General features: G+C 38.6%; 1 protein-coding gene across 2 annotated transcripts in view; it reads left to right on the plus strand.

The window, feature by feature from the left end:
* INPP5A (inositol polyphosphate-5-phosphatase A) overlaps positions 1-27,862 on the plus strand; it is a 198,450-nt gene that overhangs the window by 125,834 nt on the left and 44,754 nt on the right. The gene's annotated exons all lie outside the window — the stretch shown is intronic.

Raw genomic sequence — 27,862 nt, forward strand, 5'->3', positions numbered from 1 at the left:
TGAATGGGCTACAGAGTCCATACTACCTGTTCATGGTCCTGTGTATAGAAAAGGGAAAAACATGGCTACCCATCTAAGATGAGACCTGGAGTCTCCACCTTGCACAGAAGAGTCTCTTTCATTGATAGGCATCTTTGAAATCTCTTTCAGGTTCAGCAATGGATACCAAATTTTTATTGTATGTTTGTGACTTTTGTCATACATTTGGAGCTCACAGTGAACCTCACAATCTTTTACTGTAATTGGTGGGGGAAAAAGTGAGAAATTTCCTAAATTTCTGTAATAGAATTCAACACTTTAAAAATAAGAGCATACATTGGTATAAACCTTTGTGACAGTAACATCTGAGTGTGGAAGGGTAAGTGGAAGATTTGTATAAAGGCAAAGAGAATATAGTAAACCTTTTTCATCATGAGTTGAGATTACCTTGATTTCACTGCTAAAGCTCTGCTCCAGGTAGCTTGGGGTCAAAAATAATATCCAGGTTGAAAACCAGTTTAATCTCATGGATTTCCCACTTTAATTCTCAGAGTAGCTGCAGTGTCTTTTTGGTGTCCTTGGAGATAGGCATGTATCTTCTAAACCAAAAGCTTTTATTTTGTAAATCAAGCAGCAGGAAGTAAGTAAGCAGCCTGTATGTCAAAGGCTGGATACCTTTCATACAGGTACAGTACAGTTCTCATTCCTTACATGATGATTAGTCCTTCATCTGTTGAAAAATACAAGTTTGACATTACAGCACAGTATATGTAGCTAATAACTTCCTTCTTAGAATCCTTTATACATTGTATTCATTTAACCAACAAACATAAAGCATAAGTGAACACGAATTCAAGTCACTGATTCAGAATATGCAGCTTCATATGATGAACATATAATAAAGACTAAATCTTGCCCTCCGATGCTGTTGTTCCCACGGTTATCATCAATGTTATAGGCAACTTGTTTTTGAAATGTCTGGTTTTTTTTTAATTCACTAGTAGTGCAGTATTATTGAGAATGTGTAGTCTGAGAACATCTCTGTCAATCATGATCCAGCAGAATTATCTTTTACACCCTGCATTGACAAAGAGCACTGTATGTTTTTCCGAACTTACTGCCTCGCAGTTTGCAGGACTGAATCTGCAGAGAATGCTTTCTTTATTAACAATAAATTAAGACCTCTACTTTTGTATTTGTGAGCTTCAAAGCGGTCTGCTCCTAACAAAATAATGTCACTAACCACATATGATGCATACTGAGTGTATAGCACAGAGTTAAGGTGATAAGGGTACAGGAGATTTAGAATCGTGACACTGCAGTTTTCATCTTACAAATGCTGCACCAATGTCAATTAATGTTGTTATACACGAGTACACAAGGTTATGTAAAAGGTGTGATTTGAAGATGAATGATGAAAGGTGTGAATGAAGATGAATATCTTCCTAGATAAAATGTAGGCATGTTTGAGTTCAAAAAATGTTAGAGGACTACACATTTTCTGTTGTTTTATATGACAAGTAGCATGCCCTGTTAAACAGAACTTGACCCAGCTGGACGATCATATAATGAGAGACCAATTGCAACATCAGTTAAACATAATTAAATTTGGTCTAGAAACTTCCACTTCCACATATACATATGCAATTAAAGTCACATAAAGTCTGCATTTGGTACAGTTTATAAACTGGTATGTCAGAAGATACAAAAGATTTAAGAAATGTATGGCTCATGCAATTTACTACACAGAAGTGGTGGTACAAGCTGAATGTCTTTGGCAGCATCTTGACACTGGAACAGTCACGAATGAATCAATAGTAAGTGTGTAGCACACTGTTTTGACAATAAAGTCTGAGCACTGATGAGACAGATCAGTTTCTAAAGTACAGTTTGGAAGCTTGGAGTGACGTACCACCTCTAGTAGGTATTGTACCAGATAGGACCTAATGGTTTGATTGCACATAATATGCAATGCCAACTCATTTTACAAACTAGTTTACAAATGGTGCTTCTCAGCTGTGCCATTTTTCCAAAGTCAACAGAGGGTGCAGTGCCTTGAGCAAGGCCATAGAATTACAGAATCACAGAAAGTTAAGGTTAATCACAGTTAAGGTTGGAGGCATCTCTGGGTGGTCCATCTGGTCCAACCCCTACTCAAGCAGGGACACCCAGAGCAGGTTGCCCTGGACCATGTCCAGGCAGTTTTTGAAGATCTCCAAGGACAAGACTCCACAACCTCTGTGGGCAACTTGTTCCAGTGCTCCATTGTCCACACAGTAAGAAAGTGTTTCCTAATGTTTAGATGGGTTACAAAACTTGGCAAAGGTTAGGGTTAGCCTTATGTAATGCTTAGTGCAAGCCAAAGTGTTAGCCTGTGCCTGTGCATAGACAGATCGTTTTCCTGGCCCCTTCTGTCAGTTTAAATGTGTGCCTGTGCAAACTGCTGGTATGAAACACCTATTTGACTATCAGCAGTGGAGTTAATGCTAGGAATTTTACGGGTTAATCCATGGCGCTATCATCTTTGTGTATATATTACTAAATTTATCTCTGCTTTTCTTTCTGACCTTTTGAATTCCCTCTTGAGACCACAGTGTGCTGAACACTCGGACACTAGAAGATGCATTGATAGATGTGTTGTGGAAACGTAGACAGTGTCTATAACACAAAGAATGAAGTATATTTCTAAAGAATTTCTCTCTTAAGCCATTGAAAGGGAGAATCTGGGAGCTGTGGAGTCCAGACACTGAAGGACTCTGTGCTAAATCAGATGCTAAAAATGTTGCACGTATTAATTCACAATTAATAGACAATAAATCATTAATATATAATTTATTAAATATTTTATGGGAACCTTAATCTAAAGTCATTGATTTCCTTGCTAGGAAAATCTGCTTTACTGTTGTTGGAGTAATCTAGGGGGGATCAATAAAACAGGTAAAGGCTTATGGCAGTTCTGAGATCCATATGTATATTAACAAGTGTGTTGTCCAGAGGGATAAACCAGTAAGAAAGAAATAGGATGTCAGTAGCATAACAGACATAGCAAATATAATTGTTTTACAGTATATTTGAATTATAGCTTGAGCGTAATTTGTTGCTTGGTATGATGGTGTTCAGGGAACTACCTACAGCTCAGCATATTAAAGCATTTCAAAGTTGTCCTCATTCTGAAACAGGCCAATGAAAAAGTTCCATTTTAGTCAAGTTTTCTGGGGAAGAATTTTCTGGCCAAAGGTGTATGAGGAGATTAAGTCCTGCTCAACATCAAGCATATGGACTTTCCTGGCTCCTGTCAATGCGCATGTTAAACCTCTTGGAGGGTCTCCTACCAGGTTTTCTCAGGTTGGTGCAGACGGTAGCTGCATGGCAAGAAACAGGGAATGTTCTAGTCTGTCTGTGTGTTCAGCTTACGAATGCCCGTCTGACGCTGCTGGGAGATTCCTTTCATCCAGAGTAATATGTCTAAAGCACCAGCAACATTATCATTGGCCATGCAGTGCTGAGGTAGCATGAGTGCATCTTCCTAGTAGATGTGCTGAACCAGTTCCCAGTGTGCTCTGGTTGTATCGTCTGGGGGCCTGATCCTTACACATCCTGATGTTTCTACACGGCTGAACTGTGAGGTTCGTCCCTCTGCCTAAGGACAGACAGAGCTGATAAACGCTACTACTTTGTTACTGGAAAACATCCAGAAAATCTTCTGTTTGTAGTCAAGCCTCTTGGAAAGTACCACTTTTTGAAGATCAATTGTAGATCAATTCAGACCAACAAATTACACTCTTGCACTGCTGCTTGTCATATGTCATGCTGGCATTGCATTCTTGTAGTGCTAAACATCCTCAGCTCATCATCTTTCGTGCTCTAAGCATTTCCAAAAATAAGCCTAGTAAGTAGGAAATTCCTTTAGCAATGCAATACATACAAAAGAAAGATTTACTTGTCCTCAGGTTTTAATTCTTTTAAGGTATGCACGCAGAAAGACTTTATTTTTTTTATGATTTTTTTTTCTAAATTTAGTTAATCCTACACTTACAAAGTTGACCAAGTTTTTTTTTTTTTACTGATGTTTAAATTCAAATATTTGCACATTTATTTTTTTTTTAATGCTAGATCTCTTGGATGAGATGGAGCATTCTAGTTACTTACCCACTGCTTCCAGGTGTTTTCTAGCACTTCTCCTACCAGCTTGTTCTGGATGTGTTTACAACATATACAAAATTACTGTAACCTTTTATATCTGACCGAATTCTAGTTTAAATCAGCTTGTCAGTGTCTCTAATGCAGGCACTGTCACAGAATTTCATAGAAACACGATTTTTGTTTGTTTGTTTCTGTGTATAGATGAGGTTCTCCTGTAATTTTTTCTGGAAGTTTTGCTCTCCCTGTGTTTTAAACATAATACAGATAGGCCATTGTAAGACAGTGGTTATCAGAAATGCAATGCAAATTTGCAGCAGTGCGTGTGACAAAGGTTGTTTTTCTGTTGTTGAGAAATTATCTTCTGAAACTGAATTGCAAGGAGGCTTGATGAGGCTTGACTTGAAAGAAATCTCCAGCAGCAACAAGGTGTACTGCAGGCTGACGTTGAAGAATATTCTGGAAACAAAAATCATGAGTTAGTGTTTTGGTTCTTCAAAAAGTGTAATAGGGTAAATATTAGGAGGTTCTAAAATGAAGCAAGACCGGTTGGCTATTAGCTTCATAAAATTAGGATACTAAAATCTCTAAAGCACATTAAGGGTAAGGAGGGAACTAATGTTTGTGGAGGGATAAATGAGGTATTTTATTACTAAGAATTGAGGAGGATAGATTCTTTTTGATGATGTGAGAAATTAAGGAGATTACTATAGGTGAATGAAATAAAATGTCTAACTGCAAGCAGTAAGTTAATTCTCTCCTGTCAGTCCCTGAGATCAAGCAGCTCATCACCTGTGACCGCTCTTAAGATCTAGTCCAACCCCCTGCTCAAGCCAGGTCACCTAGAGCAGGTTGTTCTGGACCATGTCTAGTTGGGGTCTGACTATGCTCAAAAATGCAGACTCTCGAGGCATCCTGTACCAGTACTGGGTCCCCATCACAATTGAAACTTGTTTTCACATGTTCAGAGATAACCTCCTGTGTTCCAGTGTGTGCTCATTGCCTTTTGTCCTGTCACTGGGCACCACTGAAATGAGCCTGACTCCATCTTATCCACTCCCTCCCATCAGGTATTCAGACCATTGATAAGGCCCCCTGAGCCTTCTCTTTTCTAGGATGAGCAGTTCCAGGTATCTCAGCCCTTCCTCATATGAGGGATGCTTCAGTCCCTTCATCATCTTTGTGGGCTTGTTCTGGACTCTCTCAAGTATGTTCACGTGCCTTGTGTGCTGGGGAACCCCAGAACTGGACACAGTGCTCCACAAGTGGCCTCACCATTGCTGAGCAGAGGGGAGGATCACCCCCCTCAGCCTGCTGGCAACACTCCTCCTGATGCAGCCCAGGATGTTCTTGGTGTCCCAACTCATTCCTAAATAACAGGGTATCACCTATACATTGTAGTAAACACACATCTGGTTTATGTGAACAGCTGAGACTTCTCAAACTTTTCAGTTGGATCCCTTTTCAATGGAAAAAATGAAAATACATCTCAAGTATGCAGTCGGCATCACAGCTGTCTGGTTTTGGGCATAAGTAAAACCATTTTAAGGCATGAAGAAGCCCCTTTATTCAAAAAATCCTTAGCCACAAAACATGAAAAAGATGAAAGTTTTTTTTTTCCTGCTTTAATTACGATTTCTCCCAGTGCAACATGCAACAGAATGAGAAAATGAATAACTGCGTAGTGATTTGGTGCTGCAATTGCAGAAAGTCTTGGCTCATAAGAGAAATGGGCGATTGCTAGCAGAAAGCAGAAGTATGTTTAAGGTGAACAGGTGACATCTGGAGCACCTCAGAGAATGACAGCTTGAGAAATGACACAAGGAAGGAATCTTCCCAGCAACTGGATCAGGTGTGGCAGTGAGCTCACAACTAGAAAGTGTGAGAGCCTGAAAACATAATCTGTATGTTGAGTCAGCTGCCTGGGTAAGGATTCCCCATCTCAGCCCTCAACCATCATTGTTTACCTAGGTGCTTTCTTGTCCCAGTCCTGAATTGGCATATTTTTCTGCCTTTAGGGCCATGAAAAAATACACTTTGCTTCTCTCAAGACATTTATTTTTTTGTGGCTGTGCTCACCCAATCTTCTCTGTAGCTCACTTGTTCCTTTTTTCTTGATCCCTCTAAATGTTTTGCCCCCAATTCCACAGCTCCACCCCATCTCTCCATTTGCTGGATGGGATATGGAGAACATCTGTATGTCTACAGTTCTCCAATAATTCTTATTTAGCAAATACTGAAATTAAGTCTTAAAACAATAAAGTATATGGAAAAGTCTTCTTTTTATTGATAGAATATGAAAAACTGTAGTCAAAAATTGCTCATGTAAAGTTATTAATAGTTTGGATTATGAAGTGTAACTTCACAACTATGTTTCAGTCTTTGGTGTTTATGCACATAACTAGATGATTTTATTCTCCTTACAGCTGCAAAATCTGCAAGAAAAACTTGCCTGTTGTACACATTTCATAGTCCGTTTTGTGGTTCCAGAACAGATACTGAATATGCATACAGCAATAAAAACATGTTTTCAGATCCTTTGTGCATGTTTTGATGCTGATCTCAAACTTTAATGCTCTTTAGTGATGACTTGTTGAATATAGTTGGGGGAGTTGGAAAAACTGATGAAATGAAAATTGTTGAAAGCTAAGAAAACTATTTCTGTCTATTCTAGGCATACACCAAGGTTTGTAAGTCCAATTTTTATATTTTCTTTCTTCTGCAAGAACTGAAACTGATTAACAAATCTTTTTAGACAAACAAAGGTGTCATTTCACACACAATAAAACATTGCAGTAATGCCTCTAAATGGCTCAAAATCTGACTCAGACAAAAAATGCCTCTTACATATTTCTGAGATAAGGTACGTGTCTTCTGGCTGATTGCTGCACTGAAGAATGCCTAATTGTGCTGAGAAAAGACAGATGCTCTTCCTGTAGCTTTTACAGCCGGACAAAATAAAGAGGTACAGGTATGCAAATACTGTCACAGACAGATCCTTCTTATAAAAGCAACAAATTAATGAAGGCTTGGCTAAATCCGACTGAACCAAGACTACCCAAACTTCGTAACATCCTATTAAATCTTCAGATAGTTAGAAGAGCTTCTAATACTGTGCTACAAATCATGGAAAAGAGCCCTTTTATGAAAGGAATTGTTCTTTCTTTCTTGTATTTTTCAATTAATGTGTTCCTTGCTCCATAATGACTGTTTCAACTGTAACACGGTTCCGTTCTTCCTTTAGTTAAGTGATACTAAGCCATCCTTACAAAAAGAAAAATCACATTGCTTTATTCTTAAGATAAAACTGCATTTAATTAAATAAATTATTCTTAATAGCTTGCAAACTTCAGATCATGTTTTTTATTCTACTTAGAAAAGCTTAAGATGCTAGATTCTTTTTCTCTTTTCAAATAGGTTATTGTAAATAACTTGGTCTCAAAGATTTTAACTTTCATTACAAGTTAAACTGATTCTATGACATCTTGGAAACAAAATCAAACGTAAAATGAACATGTAATAAAGATTTATTAAATTAAAATGCATAAAACTTGGGGTCTAATAAGGACAGTTTTATTAATGAATGTAAATTGCAGCAACCCATCTGAGGCACCTGCTAAATGTTCATTATAAATTACTCTCATAGACATCGTGATGAGTTTCATATTGTAGCCAGACTTATAAAAGCATGCAGATTGCTTCCCCAAGGGACTGTATATTTACTTAACAGTGTAGTTAATTGCAATTATTTATTTTCCAGTGATCGCAAATGGCTTCTGTATTAAAGATATATGTGGCTATTAGGAATTATTCAATTACCTCTCTTTTTCTCAGTAGTCTAAGTCAAACCTGAGCTTAGATTCCCAGAGGTAAGTCAGTAGTGTATTAACTCAGCAAGTTCCTTAGCTTTCTGCTGGGGCTGTAACACTGTAGTAGTCCTAAGTCCTCTCAGCAGAGCTAGCTTGAGAAATACTGATGACCCATCTCTCCAACTGATTTTTCAACATTTCCAGTTCCATACTGATGCTGCCACGCTTATTGGCAAGATTCATAGGAGGTTAATTAAATCCATCTTCAAAACAACGAGGGGCCAATGAGCCATATCCCCGTTGCAATAGTAAATTAAATGATGCAATTGTTTCTACTTCCATCATGGATAAGGGGAGGGATGAGTGAATGAATTGTTCTCTGGCTGCCTCCTCTGGGGCCCTAGAGGGTCTAGTAGCATGTGGTCGTAAACCTGCTTTTAATTTGTGGCCACAGGAAAAGATGACACTGTTATCAGCAGGCAGAGGTCTTGCACAGCATCATGATGTGAAAGATGGCAGCGTTTAAAAACTAAAAGGAACTCTATTCCCAGTAGGGTACAGCAGCTCCTCCTGTTTCAGATGCATATTAATACAAACATGGTTACAGAGCAGAACAGAAAAGATGATACGTTGATCAAATTTGGCACTGCTTGGGCTGTAATTAAAACGTACACAAATTAAATACAATTATCTTGTGCTTTCTAATAGGGCTGAGTGTCATTAAACTAATTAATAATGCAGCCTATAAGCTCGGCTCTGCTGCTGTGATTGTTCAGAGTGTATGTTTTATGCCTTGCGTGGCAGCAACTGGCAGCTGGGAGACTCAGCTGGCACTGGCTGACGGCGGGTGACAGCGGTACCAGCAGCACCCGTCTCCGCGCAGCCCGGGACAGAGCTGGCTGCTGCCACACCTGCCATCCATCACCTAGCTTACAGTGGTGGTGATGGATGACATTTTGGGTGCCTGAAACCTTTTTCACTGGTTGTAGGGTACTGCCACGGATATACCTGCTGGCCTGTGGGGCTGTTCTGGGAGAAGTGGTGGTTTCTGAGGCCAAACTATTTCTGAATGGCTCAAGTTCCTAGATTTGTGCTATATACTAAATGGCGGGGAAAGGTGCAGGGGGAAGAAGGAAGTTCCTGGAGAGGGAACATCTTTTGTCATGGGCTTGCGGATCACTTTTAGCACAAGGATTATTGTTCCTGGAATGGAAGACAAAAATATCCACAGGGAAACCTTGAAGCTTTACTCAAGCTGTCTAGTTCAAGAGGCTGAAGCTTTCTGCAAATTCACATATAAAAAATGTCTTAGCAGAACGCAAGATTCCAGGTCTCCATTGCAACTTTCCAAGATTTAACAATGCTCATCTACCTAATGGGATTGCAGGTTAATTTCTGCTTGATGACATGCTAATTACAAAACAGATCCTGACATTTGTTTGCCAAATACTTTGACAGTGCCCGGGGTCTTGTAACATGTGAAGCATTTGAATCAGAATACAGAAAGCACTTCATTGCATGCTTGCCTTTAAGAGTTGTAGCAATCAATTGCTCTTTTCACACAGAGCAAGAGGGTTTATCATATTGCAGGGGCTGTAGGTAGAAAAACATACATATAGATAAATATTAATAATTTCCTGACTTGAAAATTATTTCTATAAAAGAAGCAATAATTTAAACAATTAAATGAAGTATTATAATGCGTATTGAGAACCCCTAATATATATTTAACTAAAGCCAACTATGATTTTTTTTTCTGCTTATATCCAGTATAAAAACTTGTCAACTTAGTTGAGACCAAATTTCACCTGAATAGATGCCATATGATATTTTTTCACCATCCCAAATTTTTGTAATTTTTGAAAAAAATTGGCGTACCTGGAAAAAAAAGGAAAAAAAGCACTCTTTTGAAATTTGTGATTATTACTGGTTCTTACTGTGATACGAAGTGTTAATGTCTATGGACAAATTACGCACTAGTATCTAAAAGGCACCCATTCATATTTAAAAAAAAAAAAAAAAAAAAAAAGGTGTACATATACATATTGTGATTGTCATTAGTGGAAGCCTAGAAGGGGAATTTGGGAATTCTCAAAATTACAGCCTGTAATCTAGAATGGTATTTTGTTTGCTTATCAAAAACAAAATGAAGAAAGATTTGGGCATCCATATGAAAATTAAGGAACAGGATCGTATCTGCCTCTATACACAGGAACACAGGAATCAAGATTGATATTCGATCAGGGTGGGGAGGAAGATTTTTATTTAGATTTAGACACAGATTTAGTGCTGGGGGGTGGGGAACTGTTGTTACTATAATGGGAACAAAAAAGTTGATAGTAGCACCCCCTTACCACTAACTAATGCTAAATGTAGTATTTATGAAGAATGGACAAATTGTAATGTTCCAGATATACAAAGCTTATTTGTGTTGGCCATTTGTATAAGGTAGGCAGCAACCACATTTGTGTGCAGACACTTGTTTGCTGGTGCACTCTAACCCTGGTAACTTTCATTTCCTGTTGGGACAGATAAAAATCTTTAGATTCATATGGCTTTCTTTTTCTTCTGTAACGATGGTACAGGAGCGTTCAGAGTAAAAGACAGATACCACATCTTCTTTCACAGAGGTCCAGTTAATGCATCATCTTCCCACAGGACAATCTGGTTTGTGTGAGAGCTGCAAGGCACACAGTATTGCTCTGCATCCATTGTCACACTGCAGTGCTGCCTTAAGGCCTTGCTGCAGCTGGAAAGCTACTCTGCTTTGTTCAGCTCAGAAGAGCTTTACTGTGGAGTTTAATGGTTAAAAAGGTATCTATTGACTTCAGTATTAAGTAGTTTAAGCACTATTGCTGTATCAGTGACTAACAGCCACAGGACCCCGTCATGCCTTGATAGTATAGTATATGACAAAAAGATACTAATATTATCTGTAAAAGCTGTCAGGGATAGAGTACCTTAAGTTTCAGCTTTTTGAATGGTTACAAACCTTATTCATTCTTTCTTTTCAAGATCCAGGTCGTTGCCTTAAACAAAACAAGATATTGATAAGGTTTAATGGAAATAAACATAAATAAGAGTAAATAAAATGTGCAGTCTTTAGTCAAAAAAATCTTCCAATTTGAGTTTAAAGAAAAACACATACCAGAACAGTTACTTTCCAGAATAAATCTTTCAACTGTGGTAATTTAAGCAAATTCCAGTAACTCAGTAGACAATTCCTACTAAATTTAGTGTGCTTCAGAATATTTTCCTGCCTGTGACCATGTCATGTCTTTCCTTTTATTAACACCTTTCTGAATATATAATTTTAACTCCATAAATCCATTTTGTTATTATTTCTATTTGTTTCCATCCCACTCAGACTTGCGTAAAAATGACAAAATGCTTATTTCCGTTTGTGTATTTCCACAGTTGTGTATTTACTTATCAGCAAGTAATTGAATTGTCCCTTGCGGAGAAGAAGCAAGGTGCTCTGAGGTGCTCCTGAGTTTGGTTCTGAATGGAATTTCTGTTGTGAAGTCGTTAAGATAAAGGTGTTAAGTACATTGTACGTTGGCTTGTAGCCTTACAATTTAGGCCTACACATAAAGCACTTTGGCAGAGTTAGATTTTTAACTATTTCTCTTTCCTCCAGCTTCTTCAGAACTCTCTGCGTTAAGATTGCCTTACAAGCGACTGTTACTTAGTTCATGCTTTCTCTTCTCCCCTGAGCAGGGAATGCCTCCTGTGTCATGAGGACCTGTCCCCAGACAGTGCCCAGCTCCCTCTCCTCACATTAGTGCCTGGACCATTTCCTTCTAACATCTTTCCTGCTCAAGCATCTGTGCAGCATAAAGGAGATGGACTGTCACAGAAATTATGTTGTCAGGACAACTACAGTTTTGTCCCAGCCAAGAGCAATGATGTCTATCTGGCAAGGAGCAAAGGCTGATCTGGTTAGCAGGGACTGTACCTGTTAAGTCCTGCTGAGAGATGGGGGCTTTGAAGGAGGGACTCTTCACCCATCTGTTCTGACTTCACAAACATGTCCACTGTCTTCTTGTCACTTGATTCAGATAATCAGCAAGTAGTAAATTGCTTTATTTTAAACTTCATCTCTGAGGCTTAGGAGAGGAGATCGACAGTGCAGCATTAAATGTTCCCCTCATCCAAAGGCCATTTGTTTTAGCTACTTACTGAAAAGGTAGAAAGATTGAAATGATGTTGGGACCATTCTGCTTTCCACATGTCCTGTCTAAAGACTGAAGGGCCACTAGGAGTATATCTCGTGCAAGCTGCGTTTGTGAAATAGCATCACCTTGGTCTTGGTAATACAGTGCCACCATAGAGGTTCTGCATATCCTGCACTGCATAAAATATCTGTTAAATTTACAGGCTGACCATAGAAATCAAATTAGTTCCTTCTTACACCAAGCCCTACAAATAGGCTTTCTTGGTGAAGAGGGTGGGAGGTTGTGACAAGTTCACGGTGGTGACTGATACATTATGTCTTGTGAAAATTTTAGCATTTAATGTTTATGTTATTTAAAATTTAATCATGATTTTTTTGCATTACTGCTTACATAGGAGCTCTGTTACGATATTATTTAGAGCTACTAAAAGCCTTCGCGGGGCTCAATAACATCATAATTTAATATATAAAGCCATTAAAGGGTTAAAATGAATTTTATGAAAAGAGATTATAGGATCTTTATCACATGTTGTTTATCTGATCAACAGTTAACAATTTAAGACAGCATTATTCTAGGAAAAAGAAGATTTGTTTCAGTCACTGACATAAACATCCCCTCATAATAGTGGCTTTTCATTTACTGCATTGCAATGTACCATAAGCTTAAAGGCACAACAGCTCCTTTGTGTGTCTCAATAATGCTTGTCCAAAGTGATGTCAGTCAATTTTTGACCTATACAGTCTGATGTTATTCTCAACAATCATATAATAGATTTTTTTTCCTTTAATGAGTAAAGAGTATGCCAATAAAATACTCAAAAATTATCATATTCCTTTATGGTGTCTTCCTCTGGAAGAACAAGGTAAATTGCCCAGATGGACGTTTCTGGAGAGTCGTCAGGGTCTTTATCTGCCTTCAAATGGCCTTTGCCATTTCCTTGGATTTATTTTTTTTTCATGTCATTGGGTAGTTAGAGGACCGCTTCTCTGGTGCTGACTTTGCAAATGCTTTTGTAATTTCCTGTTCCAGTGGGATAAATAAATGTTAACAGCTACACAACACTTTCTAATAGAGGTCGAAAAAAATGTATACATGAAGTGGCGTTGTGGTAAGAGTGAATTCTGAGTTCAGGCTCTGTTATGGCACTTTGTAGTCCCATAGAATAGCACCCAAAAAGCAGGTGAAGAGTCTGCCCCTTTGTGCTCCCAGGAAACTGCTCCTCCAATGTGGAAGAAATGCTGTGTGATGGGCCGGGGCTGATCAAGATGCACATAATGCCACGGGTCTGGGGGCTAGCCCTGCCACTGCACACCATTGCAGAGCCAGCACTGCCTCAACCCCGCGGGCTCCCCGTGGGCACAAGGTGGCAGAAGGGTTTGGAATTGGATGGTCCTTAAGGTCCCTTCCAACCCAAACTGGTCTGTGCTTCTGTGATGCTATGAAATCAGCTCCCTGGAGGAAAAACTTCTTCCTGATCCCCACTTAATGCAGCAGAGCTCTGAACAGTGTGTAACTTTGCTTCGGTGTAGTTTAGGGATGATGGATGGTGGCTATAGGAAGATTCGCATAATCTGCCAGTGATACCCTACCCATGTACTCTATACCAGCGTGTAGCCCTCAGACAAGTAAAAGTTCTTAGTTTACTCTCCAACCTCACTAAAAGGTTTTCTCTTACAAAGTCTGGTAGAGATTGCAGTACCATTACTGATAGTTACGTTAAATTCCTGTCTTCTAGCAAGCCTTTTATGTGGCATCTAGATTACCTTGCTTTCACAGATACAGGAAAGAAATGCACAGACTGGATTAACCTTATGGAAATCTCTGTGTTTCTGTAATGCTATTTCTAGATTACTTTTATTCATACAATACTAATATTTTCCTGAAAATGTAAACAGTTTAATTTTTTGATGCATTTTTAGCTGAACACAGTGTAGCTGTAGTACTGTCATTAAGCTTGAGAAGCACAAACATAACCTGGATAGATTTGTTCCTTCATATGAATACTGTATTTCCTCCTCACTGTTTTTTGTTGTTGTTGTTGTTGTGGTGGTTTTTTTTTGAGTCATGCAATCCCTGTGGCATTGCCCTGAGCTCCCTTTAGAGGCACATCTCCAGACTGTAGCTGCTATTGCTGTTCTTTCTGTGTCCTTCAGTGTGAACCATACAAGTATCACAAAAGATAGCATTATGCAATCCAATCTTCACTAGCATTGGAGTAGTCAAGTATGTGCTAAATGTTTAAGAGTGACAACAATTGAACTTAAGCGAGCCAAAGGTCGAGAGTATACAAGAAATTTGAATTAGAAATTGCCAAGGTGAACTGGATTTTTTTTTTCTTTCTGTTTAGTGGATATTTTACATCATATAAAATGAATACCAGATAATTGCCAATCTGATGTCTTGTATTGATTTAATTCAATAAGCAGCTTCACCTCCACCTTTTGCATGCACTTGCCTTAAAATATATGCATTATGAAGACAGTGATTCAAAGTCTTTAGTAAATCAATATCAAGACAGGATTCTGTTCTTCAAATATTGACAGCAGAGTAACTCTAAGAAACAATGACAAACAATAAAAGCAGGGATAGATAAAATAAAGGCTGTAGTTCAATTGTAGTTAGGCTCTGCAGAAGTCCCAAACAGTTGCCTGGTATTGTGTATTGTACGTGCTTTAGCTGTTTTGCTTGATTTTTTTGGCAATAACTTGCACAGTAGTTTTTTCAACTGTGAATGTTCACTGAAGATACAGAAGGGTATGCGTAGGCTGCTACTGCTAACTTTGTTCTTGCCTTTGATAATTTCCTCAAAAGTAAAATAAAATTTGCACTGAAACCTGTAATATTACAGTATTTAAACTGAGCAACTCTGTGCTAATTTATTGTGGTTTAGTAATGGTAATTTTAAAATCCATGAACACTGGCAGTTGAATTTCCTGCACATTGAGTATAATTCCAAGAATTTATAGATATCTTTTATGGAGTAAAACATGTTACAGTTAGTTCAAAAATGTACTGGTTGCTTAGTTGATACAATTCTGAAATCAAATTATTATATATAGTTCAGTAGTACCATGCACAAGTATGTATAGTGTTAACATTCATCAAGAAAAAATATTTTTAAATGCCATTCAAAACCCTGATCTGTTTTGATTTTCTCTCTCTGAAATATCTGAAGACAGGCCCAAAAGCCTAGAATAATGTATAGTGAATATCCTCTATGTAAATGTGAGAATTTTTCACCAGGCGTTGGAGTTTTATCAAGTATAACACTTTCAAATATTATCTCCTTGTAAATGACATTGAATAAAACAGCAAGATTTATTTGTAATTGTCTTTGGTTTTGTAGTTTTAACAAGCACTAAATTTAATGCAGATTATCAGTGTTGGACACAAGTGAAATGTTTGAGAGTTCTGTTTACATCTAACAGTAGAAAATTCAGAGTTGATGTTTTCCTTGGATGTGCTGAAAATCTCTTTCACTTGACATGTTTCTGTATAATTTAAAGGAAGAAAGCTTTGCGCCTCCTGTCCCCTGGGTGGTGTGTGCTTACCATTAAATCAGTAAGCGGGAGTTGGGTGGCTCACTGTCTTCTGCTCTTTGTCCACCTGCACCACGGCTGTGACAGCAGCACTTCAGAGCACACAGGTGTGGTCACAACATGTTGGCTGAAGCAAAGCTTTTGTGAGATTTAGAGAGGTGCCTGAACAGGTTGTAGATGGGAGACGGTCATCCAGCAGAAAAAGTGGGTTTGATCAGTAGGGCATTGGGTTCCTCCTGTATTATGACTCCTGCAATTTTGTTATGCTTCATTATTCTTTCCTTTAGCTAGGAGGGCTATTTGCTATGTGCATGACTTTTAGGCATTTACATCAGGATCGGTAATGCGCCATATCTAACCAGCTTCCATTTAGAAAGAACAAAAAGTGATTTAAGTCTTTTATTACGTATACTTGAACAAACTGAAAATGGTGTTTCAGAAATACCAGACATGTTCTGTATGCATTTCTGCTCAATGTGCTAGAAGAAACAGTTGAATACACTCAGCACATGAAGATTATGAAGCATATAGTAGTTTTACTAATAAGCGAGGATGATTTTAACTAGAAGGACTGGACAATTTTAATTGTCCATCTTTAGCCTACAGTCTTTAATGTTGATTGAGAAGAAATTGGAGTACCTGGGACATTGCAGAATGCTAAGAGAAGGACAGATTTGTACCTGTGGTTAAGGGTACAAGACTAAAGGAGGGAGCACCGAGCAAGCCCCTCATTAACTGAAAGCTCATTAGCAAGACATTCGTTTCAGACAAACTAAAAGAAAAGTTGCTAGTGATAAAAGAATTGAAAGATATAATGAAGTCAGATAATGAGTCTGACGAAGAAAGTTCATAATGAGATTAACTGCTTGGGTGTAAATGATAACCAAGTAATCATACGGCAAAATAAGTTCATCGAAAACATTGTTTAACTTTGCATTTGGCTGTGATTGCATGTATAGAAGCTCTGAGGAGTCATTAGTCATAAGGACCTTAGGTCTTACTGAAGGCAAACAGGTCAAACTCAGCTCCTGTGATAATGCCATGGCACATATTATGTGATAATGCCATGGCACATATTAATGCATCTTTGGATATATTAAACAGAAAAAAAAAAAGTAACACCAACTGTGAAGTTGTTTTAAATGTGGATGCAAAGCTATTACAATGAATTACATCAAGTATCTTCGCTCTGTGTATTTAAAAAGCATGATTTGGCATGGGAGGAGAGTGAGGAGCTCTGCATTTTTTTAGAGACCCTAGTCCAGGTCTGGATGCCAAAGAGGAATTATTTGCACAGGTAGCATCAGGTTTGCTGTACCTGGCTTCCTTAGACAACTATTAAATCTACCTTTAACAGCCCTGGCTGATAGGTCAGAGAGGTTTTCCAAGGAGTTTGTAGTTAGAACACTGGTCTCCAAAGTCTGCTCTATTTACAACAGTGATCCTAATCCTATCCCAGACAATATTTAGGAAGTGGTAGCAGAAAATTTCAAATTAAAAATCATGCATGAGGAATCAGCCACGTAAGTGATCAATGAGAAGTTCGTTGGAATGATTGAGGAATTGGTGGATGCTCCATGTCCTATCAAGAGCTAATGTCTTTCTGAAGATTTGTTTTAGTCAAAGGGATGCTATTTGCTTCAGTTTGGGAAGAACTTGGTGCAGCGTAATGATCTGTTCTTTGTGTGATTAGACAGGAGAAATGCATGGTCACTTTTCGCTTAAGATTTGACTGATATTTTTTTCAAACTTGCCAAGCAGATTTAGATACCTTCTGTCCCAGATATTCTTTTAATTAAAATTATTTCTACAGATTTCCGTGTTGGTGAAGTAAGGTACCATTTCTTTATTTCTTTATCATCTGTATTTCATCGATGCTAAAAATTAACAAGTTAGATCTGCACCTGACCACATACAGATGATGAAACATTTCTTTTAGTTATCCACTATATTTTTGATGCAGACAATTAATAGGTAAAATCCATGCAAATGTGCAGAGTTCAAGTGAGGGCTATCCTAAAAAGGACTTAAGCTATGCACCCGCTTTTGTGCCAATTTTTTCAGTTTTTTTTTTTTTTTTTTTTTTTCTCCTGTAATGAATACATGTATTTTGTGCATTGGAGCATGGCACAGGCCCTTTTGGATGGCAGACTCTTCAAGAAAGAGGAAGAGAGTTTTAATCACAAAAGCAGAAACTTCAGTCAGACAAGTGACTCTACACTTTGTTTCATTTGTAAATGGTGCATATTGGCTTTTGTGAAACAGAACCCTGGTCCGATTCAGGACAGCGCTTCATAGATTCTTTACGTGGGTTTTTTTGAGTGTGAAATAGTGCACATGAAAAGAGAAGGAGATTGAACATAATTTGTTCCAAGAGGTAGTCTAAGATTTTTTCCAATCAAGATTCTTTCAGCATATTCCTCTTTGTTGAGCTATAAGCAGCTTTTGAAATAATAGCATTAGCCTATATTACAGGACTTCACTGGGTGTTCCCAGCTAAAGTGATTAGTTACAAGAAACTAAAAATGCATGCATTGTAACCTTTTAATGAATATGGGAGACTTGTAAACTAAGATGAGATTTGAGCTATTTCAAAATGAGCTGTAGAGTTCACTGAAAAAAAGAAAAATGCATCATTGAAATTCATGGTATCACTTTGGTGTTCTTTGCTGAGATTTATCATTGAAAGCCATATTGCTTTCCTTTAGCCTTTATTTAAAGCTCTTCAATACATTGTTTTTAAGGTCCATTTCTTTTACAAGCTTTTCCTTTCAGCTCGCTCAGGGTATCAGGACCTACGAACATCTGTTTGTGGCTAAAATCAGCCAGGACCTGGACTGTATCCTGCCTCCCTACTCCCTTTTGTTTCCAAAGGCTATTGTTTCCGATTTCATGCTATCAGAGGGGCTGCATGTTTTCCTGTGTGAAGTTGTCAGACAGATAAAAGCACAGGAGCAGGGTCACATTTCGAGGGATGGGCATGAAAAATTGGTAAAACGTATCTTGAAGGCCACCCACAAGACTTGCCTGAAGAAATTCAGAAAGAGGGAGCAGAACTATAATTTTAAAATTGTGTAAATTCTGAAGTGGATGAAATAGTGGTGAAAAAAGTGTTTAACTGGCAGAAATCTCCTAGTCAGATTTATGCTTAGTTGACTTAATCTTCTTGAGAGTCACCGGTTGGACTTCCGTAGAAAGAAAATACCATCATCTCCATTATAGTGCTTGTCTTTTCAGTATGGGAATGAAATGCCAGAAGATGAAAAATAAGTGTGTTACACCTAGCAGTCATCATTGCACACTGGAGAAAATAGAAACATTAGTAAAGGTAGGCCTTTACTTTGTACCTACCTGTCCAAAATTACCAGTATGGTACCAGACCTGTGAAGGTAAAATAAGGATGATAATGATGGATGGACAAATATGAACAGTGAGCTTAATTAACTTAATGGAATACATTGTCAGGGAAGAGAACACTGTACTAGGCTTGTAACTGTGGCTATGGTTTACTGTGCTGTAAACCACGATTAGCCAAAACATGCTTATCCTTTTGTCTCATATGAAATCCAGAAGTGACATCCTAGTTTTAAAGGACGGAAAATTAATTCTGTTGGTGGCAAGAGCTACACGGTTACGGATACAGCTGACTTAGACAGTTCAGTAGAGCATCCTCTCAGAAATGTGCATTAACACAATGGTAAGTTTATGTGTATTTCTCTGAAAGTACTAAAAAGTATCATATGATCTTAACTGTTTTCATTTAGATATTGACTAGATAAACATGAAGAAAACAGTTTGAGTAGTACTGTTTTAGGTCAGTGATTCAGTAAGATGTTTACTTTTATTTTAGGAACTGCTAATGACAATTTTGTTAACGAGCATGACAAGAAAAAAAAAAAAAAGATACGTCAGTTGTAATTTTTTCCACAGGCAATTGGATAGATAAGGGATATCAAGCAAGACATCATCATACTGCCATAAAGCTTCCAGTTTAGTAAATAATGTACAGTATGCAAGTCAGTGTAATACTGGAATTTTAGGGGATTTTTTTTCTATAGCTTTTATCAAAGGTAAAGTCTATTCTTTTTCTTAAATGTAGAAATTATTTGCAAATTAATATAAGAAACTAAATATATTTTTTATTTTTGTTGAATTTAACAACATTCTTGGCTATGGAAATTCAGAGGTAGTGGTAACACATTTTTTGCACTTCTTTAATATGTCAGAAGAAAAGACAATCGAATATATTTTAAAATTACTGTAACTGCTGAATGTATATCCTTTGAGGTAATATTTTTAGAGATAAATCTGTTTATAAATAGAAAAAGAAGAAAGCAACAGGTTAAGAAAACTCTGCAAAGCGTTTAAGAGTTCTGTAGGTGCACTTAATGAAGAAGCACTGAGCGGGTATTTTTAAATTTTTAAATGTGGGTATTTTAAAATCACTTGTTAACATTCATATTTAGAGCTTGTGGTAGCTTCCAGTGACTTTGGTCACATTTTGGGTCCCAGTGCAGGAGCTGCATCTGAGGCAGCATTTCTTACCCAGGCATGCCCCTTAGTACTGAGCGCACCTTCCCCTTAGGACTGCAGGATCAGCATCCTCCCCATGAGGTTTCTGTTGAACTTAAGGGCTGCCATAAGGGTCATGCAAGACCCATTCAATCTGATGTGTGCCTGTGTACACGTATGTAAGGTAGGCAGCAGAGTATGCACGTCCTCAGGCTGGCCAGCACATGTGAGGAGGCAGATGTGCAAAAAGTCACACAAGCACAATTTCAGTTAAAACCATTATACATTTATTTATTTGCCACCATGCTGACAAACATATCTCGTATCTCATGTTGCCTCAAGGATTTTGGAGAGGAACTTTAACTTCTGTGGTGAATATTGCTGATGACATCCCTTCCTGGTCTTACAGGTATACCTTCTTTCTGAAATCGTAGCCTTTTTATACCAGCAGTTTTCTCTGGCATACCTGTCTGATTTTGGATGGGTAAAAGAATTTACTTTGTCTCAAAAGGGAGAAGAGTAAAGGCTAGAGTAAAAATTAATAGCACATCTTAAAATCCATTACAATATCTCCCTTTTTTTCTGACTAAAAGTGAGAGAAAAAGGCCTCTCTAGAGGAAATAAAGAAGAAGTTATTACAGCTTTCACTTTTTGTGGAGTATGAAAAAGCTTTCTGTATGTTAAACAGTCTTGTGGACATCTGGCATGATTGGTTTTAATCTGCTGACTAAAAAGTCAGGATTAAATCTTGCTTTACACCTCTTTGTATTGCAGTCAGTAAAGTGACAGAGCTGCTCTGAAACAATGGCTCTACTTATTCCACCCAATATGCCATGTGGTAGATCACCCCCTTTTTCAGCACCACTTCTCTGAAAAGACAATGAAGCATCTGGTGGGGTTTTCCTGTGTCCAAGATATTTTTTGTCAGTAATTTCACTCAGCCGGTCTGCTTAGTTCTCCCTTGGTGCTACTTTTTGAGACAGGGTTTGCCAAACCCAGTGGCAAGAGGTCAGGAGGCCAAAGTGATGAATTTTTATGTGCCTGTTTCTTGTGTTTCTGCTCAGTCATGATTCTTTGCGCGCTGTACTGCCTCTGAAAGGGAGCCACAGTGAGCAATTTGTCCTCCTGGGCTGGAGAGAATGGGGAGGCAGATGAGTTAAAATAGCATGTATGACTTCGGACAGAGACACACACAAATGTTGTCTTATGGCAGAACAGAATACTCCTGTCACTATTCAGCGCAAGAGGTGCTTGGGAGATTTGTAGCCTGCTGGCTTTCCATCAAGTGACAAATGAATTTAACAGCACTTAAAGATACAGCAAAAAGAATGGCATTTCACTAACTCGTCCACAGCTGTTAGCTTTAAAATTATGTTGCATTAACACTTTTGAACTTGCGTTATTCCATCTCTCTCCATAATTGGAACTTCTGTATATTTCTCAACGTTTGAATCCTGGTTTGCTTTAAGAAGAAAAAACATCTGTGTTTCAGAATTTTGTAAAATATGCTTTCTGGTTGTTTGCCCAGTCAGGCCCCCATCCCCTCCAGACGGATCATTGATCCACACGAGCAGGAGGACTGTGGAAGCTGCGTTTCTGGGAGTGCTTTCTGTTCTCTCAGTGGTGCTGCGCAACACCCAGTGGTGTCAAATGAGCCAGGGATCTGCATTTGTTGCTGCATTAAATCCCTCTGGATCCCCAGCCAGTGGTGTGAATATGCTCTTCCTCCAAACCCTCCTCCTTCTCTGACCAGCAGTGTCACTCTAGTTGGTCAGGGGCTGCATTCAATTTGTTCTTGGTCAGCAACTGAGTTTTGAACCCATTCAGTGAGAGTGGTGTCCTTGAGAAAATTCTGAATATCGCTGCGATGCACAAACCCTTCATTCTTATACCACTGAAGCCTCACTGCAAAGCTACCGTGCAGCGTGAAGAGAGACACCCTATTTCCTGCTCTCCACATTGTTTTATCCCACGACCGTTCTTTATGTGTTGCCAATCTTTCTATTGTGTGCGGTATATATGTCATGCACATACTGACTCTGCCAATACATCTTAACCTTTTATGAGTGAAAACATGGTAAACCTTGGGTCCGTACCTTGCACAGTATTTCACCAAAATTTCCTTCATTTGTTTTATCCAAAAGGCATTTATTTTAATGTGTGAATAAGATCTTCTGGAAATAGGGGTACTTTGTGATGTCTGAGTCTTGCTGATGACAAATAAACTTGCTGTTGGGCAGTGTGGCTCCCCAAGGACCTGACACAGCCCTGGCTTCTCAGCATCTTCAGAGCCCAGGTGCTGCCACAGCCAACTAACTGCTTGCAGGCTGCATGACAGTCCTGATGGGAGAGGAGGACAATTCAGCAATCCCTTGCCATCGTTCTTAGAGCTATTTGAACGTAAAAAATGGCTGGAAAGGATTATTTGAACTTACAGGCTGTTGTATTCGTATTCCATTTTCAGTGGATAAAGGGGCAAATGGTGTGGAACCGGACAGGGAGTACAACCAATGAGAAGTGAATGAGATATGGCAGGGTGAAAAGAATCAAGTCAGGGAGGCTAGACAAAAAGAGGAAGGTGAAAAGTACAGTAAGGAAGTAGTACATGTGCCACATCAGCAAGGCATCACCTGATCAGCCATGTTTTGTCTGACTTATAACGCTGTGCAGCACATCACACTTTTAACACAGTGAATTTCAGTTTGCATTTGGAAAATGTGTTCAGGTCAAAAAAATTGATGCAGTGAACTGTGCATGATTTTTGTGTTGCATTTGCTGTACAGTAAACTCAGACGAAGGGTGTTCTTTTCCCATAGAGAGGAAACAATAGGGGAGCATGAACATCCCTCCTACTTCACAGTGTGTGTGCTCTTGGTCATTTGATGACGTGGAGGACGGATTTCCGTCTCACATTTGTCTTAGCCTTAGCAAGAGCACAGCCCTGAGGTGCTGACAGCCTGAGATGCACGCTCCTGCCTCATGCTGTCACTTTCATTCTCCGGGTCTCAAACTCCCTCTTTGTTTCAGGGACTGGTCATTTTTGCTGTTATGCATTATAGAGAAAAAAAAAAAAAAAAAAAAAAAGGGCTTCATACTTCTCTATATTTACCACTTTGTGATTAAAAATACCTTTTTGTCTGGCTAATGGCATATAGACAAGCTCAACAGAAGTCAAATGCAAAAATGCTGTTGAACAGTATACTCCATAGATTACAGAGACGATACTCTCTGTGTGAGTCTACTTTTTTGGAAGCCAAAGTTTTTTTCAGAAGCGAAGTCTGGATCTTGAGCTGTGTCACACCATTGATTTTGTACAAAATGGCCTGTATATTTAAAGGGCAAATTTATTCCAGAATTTGCTTTTTTTGGCAGTGCTTGTTGGTGGAACAGAATACTGCATGGGAGTGTTTCTGAGAAACACTGCTCATTCCGAACGAGACAACGTGGAAGTAGTCTCCTGTGCAGAGCACTGTGCAGCAGCTCTGGTCTGGCAGTACATGCTCTTGTCTGTCCCCAGCAGGCTGTATCAGTAAGCGTACTCTCCGGAAGGGTTAGGAAGAATAAAGCTGACAGTCTCCGTTTATTTGGAACCCTGCAATGTCCAGGTTTTCAGAAAGTGAGTCAAGAAGCACTAAAGAATTTTGCTAGATGTTGGCTTAAATTTTTGCTACTTCATGTTGTTGCTCTGAGATATAATTTCTTACGGCTGTAAGAAGCCATTAAATATGGAAGTAGCAGAAACAATAACACCATCAGCACAAACAGTGGCAAATGTTACCACTCAAAACAAAGGCAATTGCAAGGCACCGAGGAGCAGATGGGGTTCATTGGCTATTTTGCTCCTAAAACAAAAAGAAATAGAAAGCTCTTAGTCTGAAAGTTAGATAAAAGCAAGTTTAGTTCTAAGGAGAGAAGCTGTCTCTTATTTCCTTTCTCCTGAACTCAAGGGAAGAGGGGGTTTTACATTTCGCTGCAGAAACAGATTTACATTAGAGATCCCCTGTGCTTCATCTAAGTCTTTGCTTAACAGAAACAATGTGTACAGTCCTCTGCTTAGTCAGTTGGAGTAAAAAAAGATTAAGCACTGTGAGGGTGTCCAACAAGTAATGTTTCAAGCAGGTATTCCTGCTTGACCAAAGCAGGAAAAAATAATGGGAGAAAAGTAATAGAAGAATGTGTGAATAATTCCCAAGAGGTTCACAGACCATGGGACAAGACAACATATTTTCAGAAGATTTCCATAGGAACAATTGACTGTTCCAGTTCCTGTAATTATGGAAAAGTGAATCACTGTCTTTGAAATCTCCCTCATGACCCTACTCAACATCAAGTAATGATGCTAAATAACTAGGAAGATGGACAGAGGGAAGAGATATTTCTAGCAGACCGCTTCAAAGTTCCAGATTTTCTGGTGTTATAGGGTTTATACAGATCTAATGGAAGTCCTGAATGAATTTGAAACTTATTATCTTTTATTGTCTGTGTCAAGAAGTGAATTTAAGCTGAGAGCTTAAATAGCAAGGCAGAATAGGGTTGGTGGGGAAAGACGACACAAGACCCTTCACCTGAAAACTTCACCTTTGTTTGCAGAGTACCTTTTGTGTTCCTGATGCGTGCAGGTGACAAAGAACTCAGGGAAAATTATGAACCAATGTGTGGGTGCTCAGCTGAACTCAAACTTGGAGATGACAGTCAGGAAAATAAGAGAATCCAAAAAGATGGAAGCTGACCAGAAGGAATCAGGTAGAGAAAACTAGAAGCTACGTACCATGCAGGTGAATACATGTGACGGAAAAGAAGTTCTATCCTGATTTTTGCATTTCTAGAGATACACCTGACTGAAAAAGAAAAAAGAAAATAAATAAAAATAAAAACAATAAATAAATAAAGGTTCATTTAACACTGGTATTAAAAAAAATAGTTACAGAATGGGGGATGACTGTTACATTTGCAAAACTGTTCAGGACAGAGCACCACAAAGTGTATAACGAAAGTCTCTTTTCCAGTTTGAAAAAATCGAGTGGTAGAAGATGCCACGGGGAAAAAATCAGGAGTGTGAGAAACTATTATTTCTTAATCTTTCTCTTTGGACATATGTAGGTGAGCAAGTAGTAATCAAGGTCCTGTATTTGAAGAAAATATATATATTAAATCAATATGTACAAAATAACAGCTGGCTGAATAAACTACTTAATTTCAGACTAAAACAACGTTTAGGATAGTTACATAGCCAAAAATTAGGTAAATCAGATTTAAACATCAGAGGTTTATAAATTAAGCACAGTGTCTAAGTGGCTGAGTTGGATTATGCTGAGTATCTAATAAACAGGCTGAATTTTATTACTGCTAAATGTTTAACAAATGCCAAGAGGGATTTCTTTCTAGTGCCATCAGAAGCATACATTCCGGGTGAACAAGATGCTAGTAGGCAGCCCTTACCAGCAATCTGGTAGTTGGGTCTCCAGGGACAGAGCTGTACTAGCATATTCTTTCCAAGAAAGTAAGGTTCGGCCTTTGACACTTTCTTCAAGATCTGTAATCTCAGAAAATCTTAGCAGAATAGGCTTTTGAGCTTAATTCAGATTATTTTCTGATGAAGAGAATTAAAAAGAGAGGTGTCGTTGCAACCAGCTGTTGGCATGGAGGAGAGCTGCAGGGGCAGGTCTGACGCCTCGGGGGACCGGCGGTCCCAGCCCTCCCGCCACTCGCTCCCACACCATCCCGCAGCAGCAGACAGTCCCTGGGGCTGTCAGTGGGCAGCAGAGTGCTGCTGGGACCCTGCCCGCTGCCTCTCTTGCAAATGCAGATAGAAATCTTACCCTCTACTGCCAAAGATAAGTCCGTAAGAGCCAGGTATTGTTTTCATGTGTAATAAAGCACGACACCCTGCAGAGCAGGCAGTTACATCTACAGCTGGACAGAGGTTGTGCATTAAACTGAGGTGTCTCAGTCTGCTCAGTGTGATGGTACTTTAAAAACAAATGGAAATGGTTTTGCATTGCCTAGTGTTACACTTTGATAACATTGTCATGAATGATCTAAGGTTTTGGACAAGAAAATGCATTTAATAATGAACTTCAGACAGCTAATTTGAAACTGAGCCCAAGGAAATGCAAGTTGTTCCCAGCAGGGATCATTTGTTTTAAGGACAGAAGAGAACTTTGGAAGCATGAAGGTAGGGTCTTAGTGCTGAGAATCTTTTGTCACAGATGCTACCCAAAGAGGTATTTTAAAACTGAAATACCCCTGTGCAAATCAACATAGGGGTCCTACAGTGGAGACCAGAATCCTGCGGTAGGTCTTGAGCAGTTTCTGGGCCAAGCTTTCACAGGTGGTAGAATTGAGGCTGCTGTAAATTGCCTTTAAAGTTAGAACAGTCCTGAGACAAGTACAAGCATCAGTGTGGTGTAATTTGCCTTGACTTAACATCAGAGGATGTATCGTACACATGCTACATAAGAAACATACCAAGGAAAGATGGGAGTGGTGCAGCAAGCCTTCATTCTCCAACCCACCCAGCCCTCCACCGTGCCTGCTCCCCTGGACATGAGCTCCCTCCTCTTCGAATATTCAAAAAGAATGTAATTTTTCATATCAATATTTAATGTCACATCTCATTAACACTTTTTCATATTTCTTCTTCTTCATTCAACTTATGTTTATCTTACTGCTGAGTTAAATTCCTGCTCCTGGAAGCTTATCAGTATAAAGAGCACAGATACTTCAAGACATTGCTATCTCTATACAGTTAACATTAACACAAGTTAAACTATAATCTAAGGGATATTTTTTTCATGGTTTTTTGTTGTTGTTGTTGTTTAAAAAAAAGTGTCTCTCCTTTCAGGTGGGTTTTTATCACCTTACACTGGGGAAATTAGCTCTATGATTTTCTTAACTACTTGCAGCAGCTGTGTGGGTGAATACCACTACACAGTTGTGAAAAATCAGCTAAAATGAGTCTGCATTTCAATGGCAGTTTAAAAAATATGGTGTTAGTTGTCCTGTAGCTAAATGCACGTCTTTTACTGACTGAGTTACATCTAACTTCATTTTCTCACTTGCAAATTTTAATTTGTACACTCCTAATACCCAGAAAAATATATCAACCCTTCTAAAGTGAGGAGGAGCCCAAACAAGACAGATGTTCCTGTTATTCCCAAAGTAGCAAAGTAGCTAATTGTTTCAAATACAATTTGCATCCAGTTAATAATAAAAAAGCATTTGATTATCCTAATTTAATAAGTGTCAGGTTGATTTTGGTTTTTGAGCAGCATTTCAGAGGAAGTATTTCACTTCGTAATTAGATGATACATGTTCCTCTGTCTTTTCCACCTTGCCAGAATGCACAGAGTATCTAACTGGAATAAAATTAAATATCTTAAATTTAATTGATTTAGTTGCTCATGTGTTCAAGACTTCAAACGGCTTATTTTAGCAGTCTTCAGACTCTTTCATGTTCATTTTAGCAAGAAATACTTCTGCTTCAATCCATGTGGCTTACTAGAAATTGCAATTGCAATCAATGCTGAACTTTGTCATCATAAAGTAACAATGAATATATTATTTTCTTTTTGTTTAGATTTCAAAGTAATAATAAGTTGTAAAAAGATGTTTCAAACCATTGGGAAAAATAATACACATCTCTAGATTCAGTAGACAGAGGCAACTGTGAAGTTTTAATCATTATGTTCTTGGATGCCCTATT

Source organism: Oxyura jamaicensis, chromosome 6, assembly GCF_011077185.1.
Source record: "Oxyura jamaicensis isolate SHBP4307 breed ruddy duck chromosome 6, BPBGC_Ojam_1.0, whole genome shotgun sequence".
NCBI lineage: Eukaryota > Metazoa > Chordata > Aves > Anseriformes > Anatidae > Oxyura > Oxyura jamaicensis.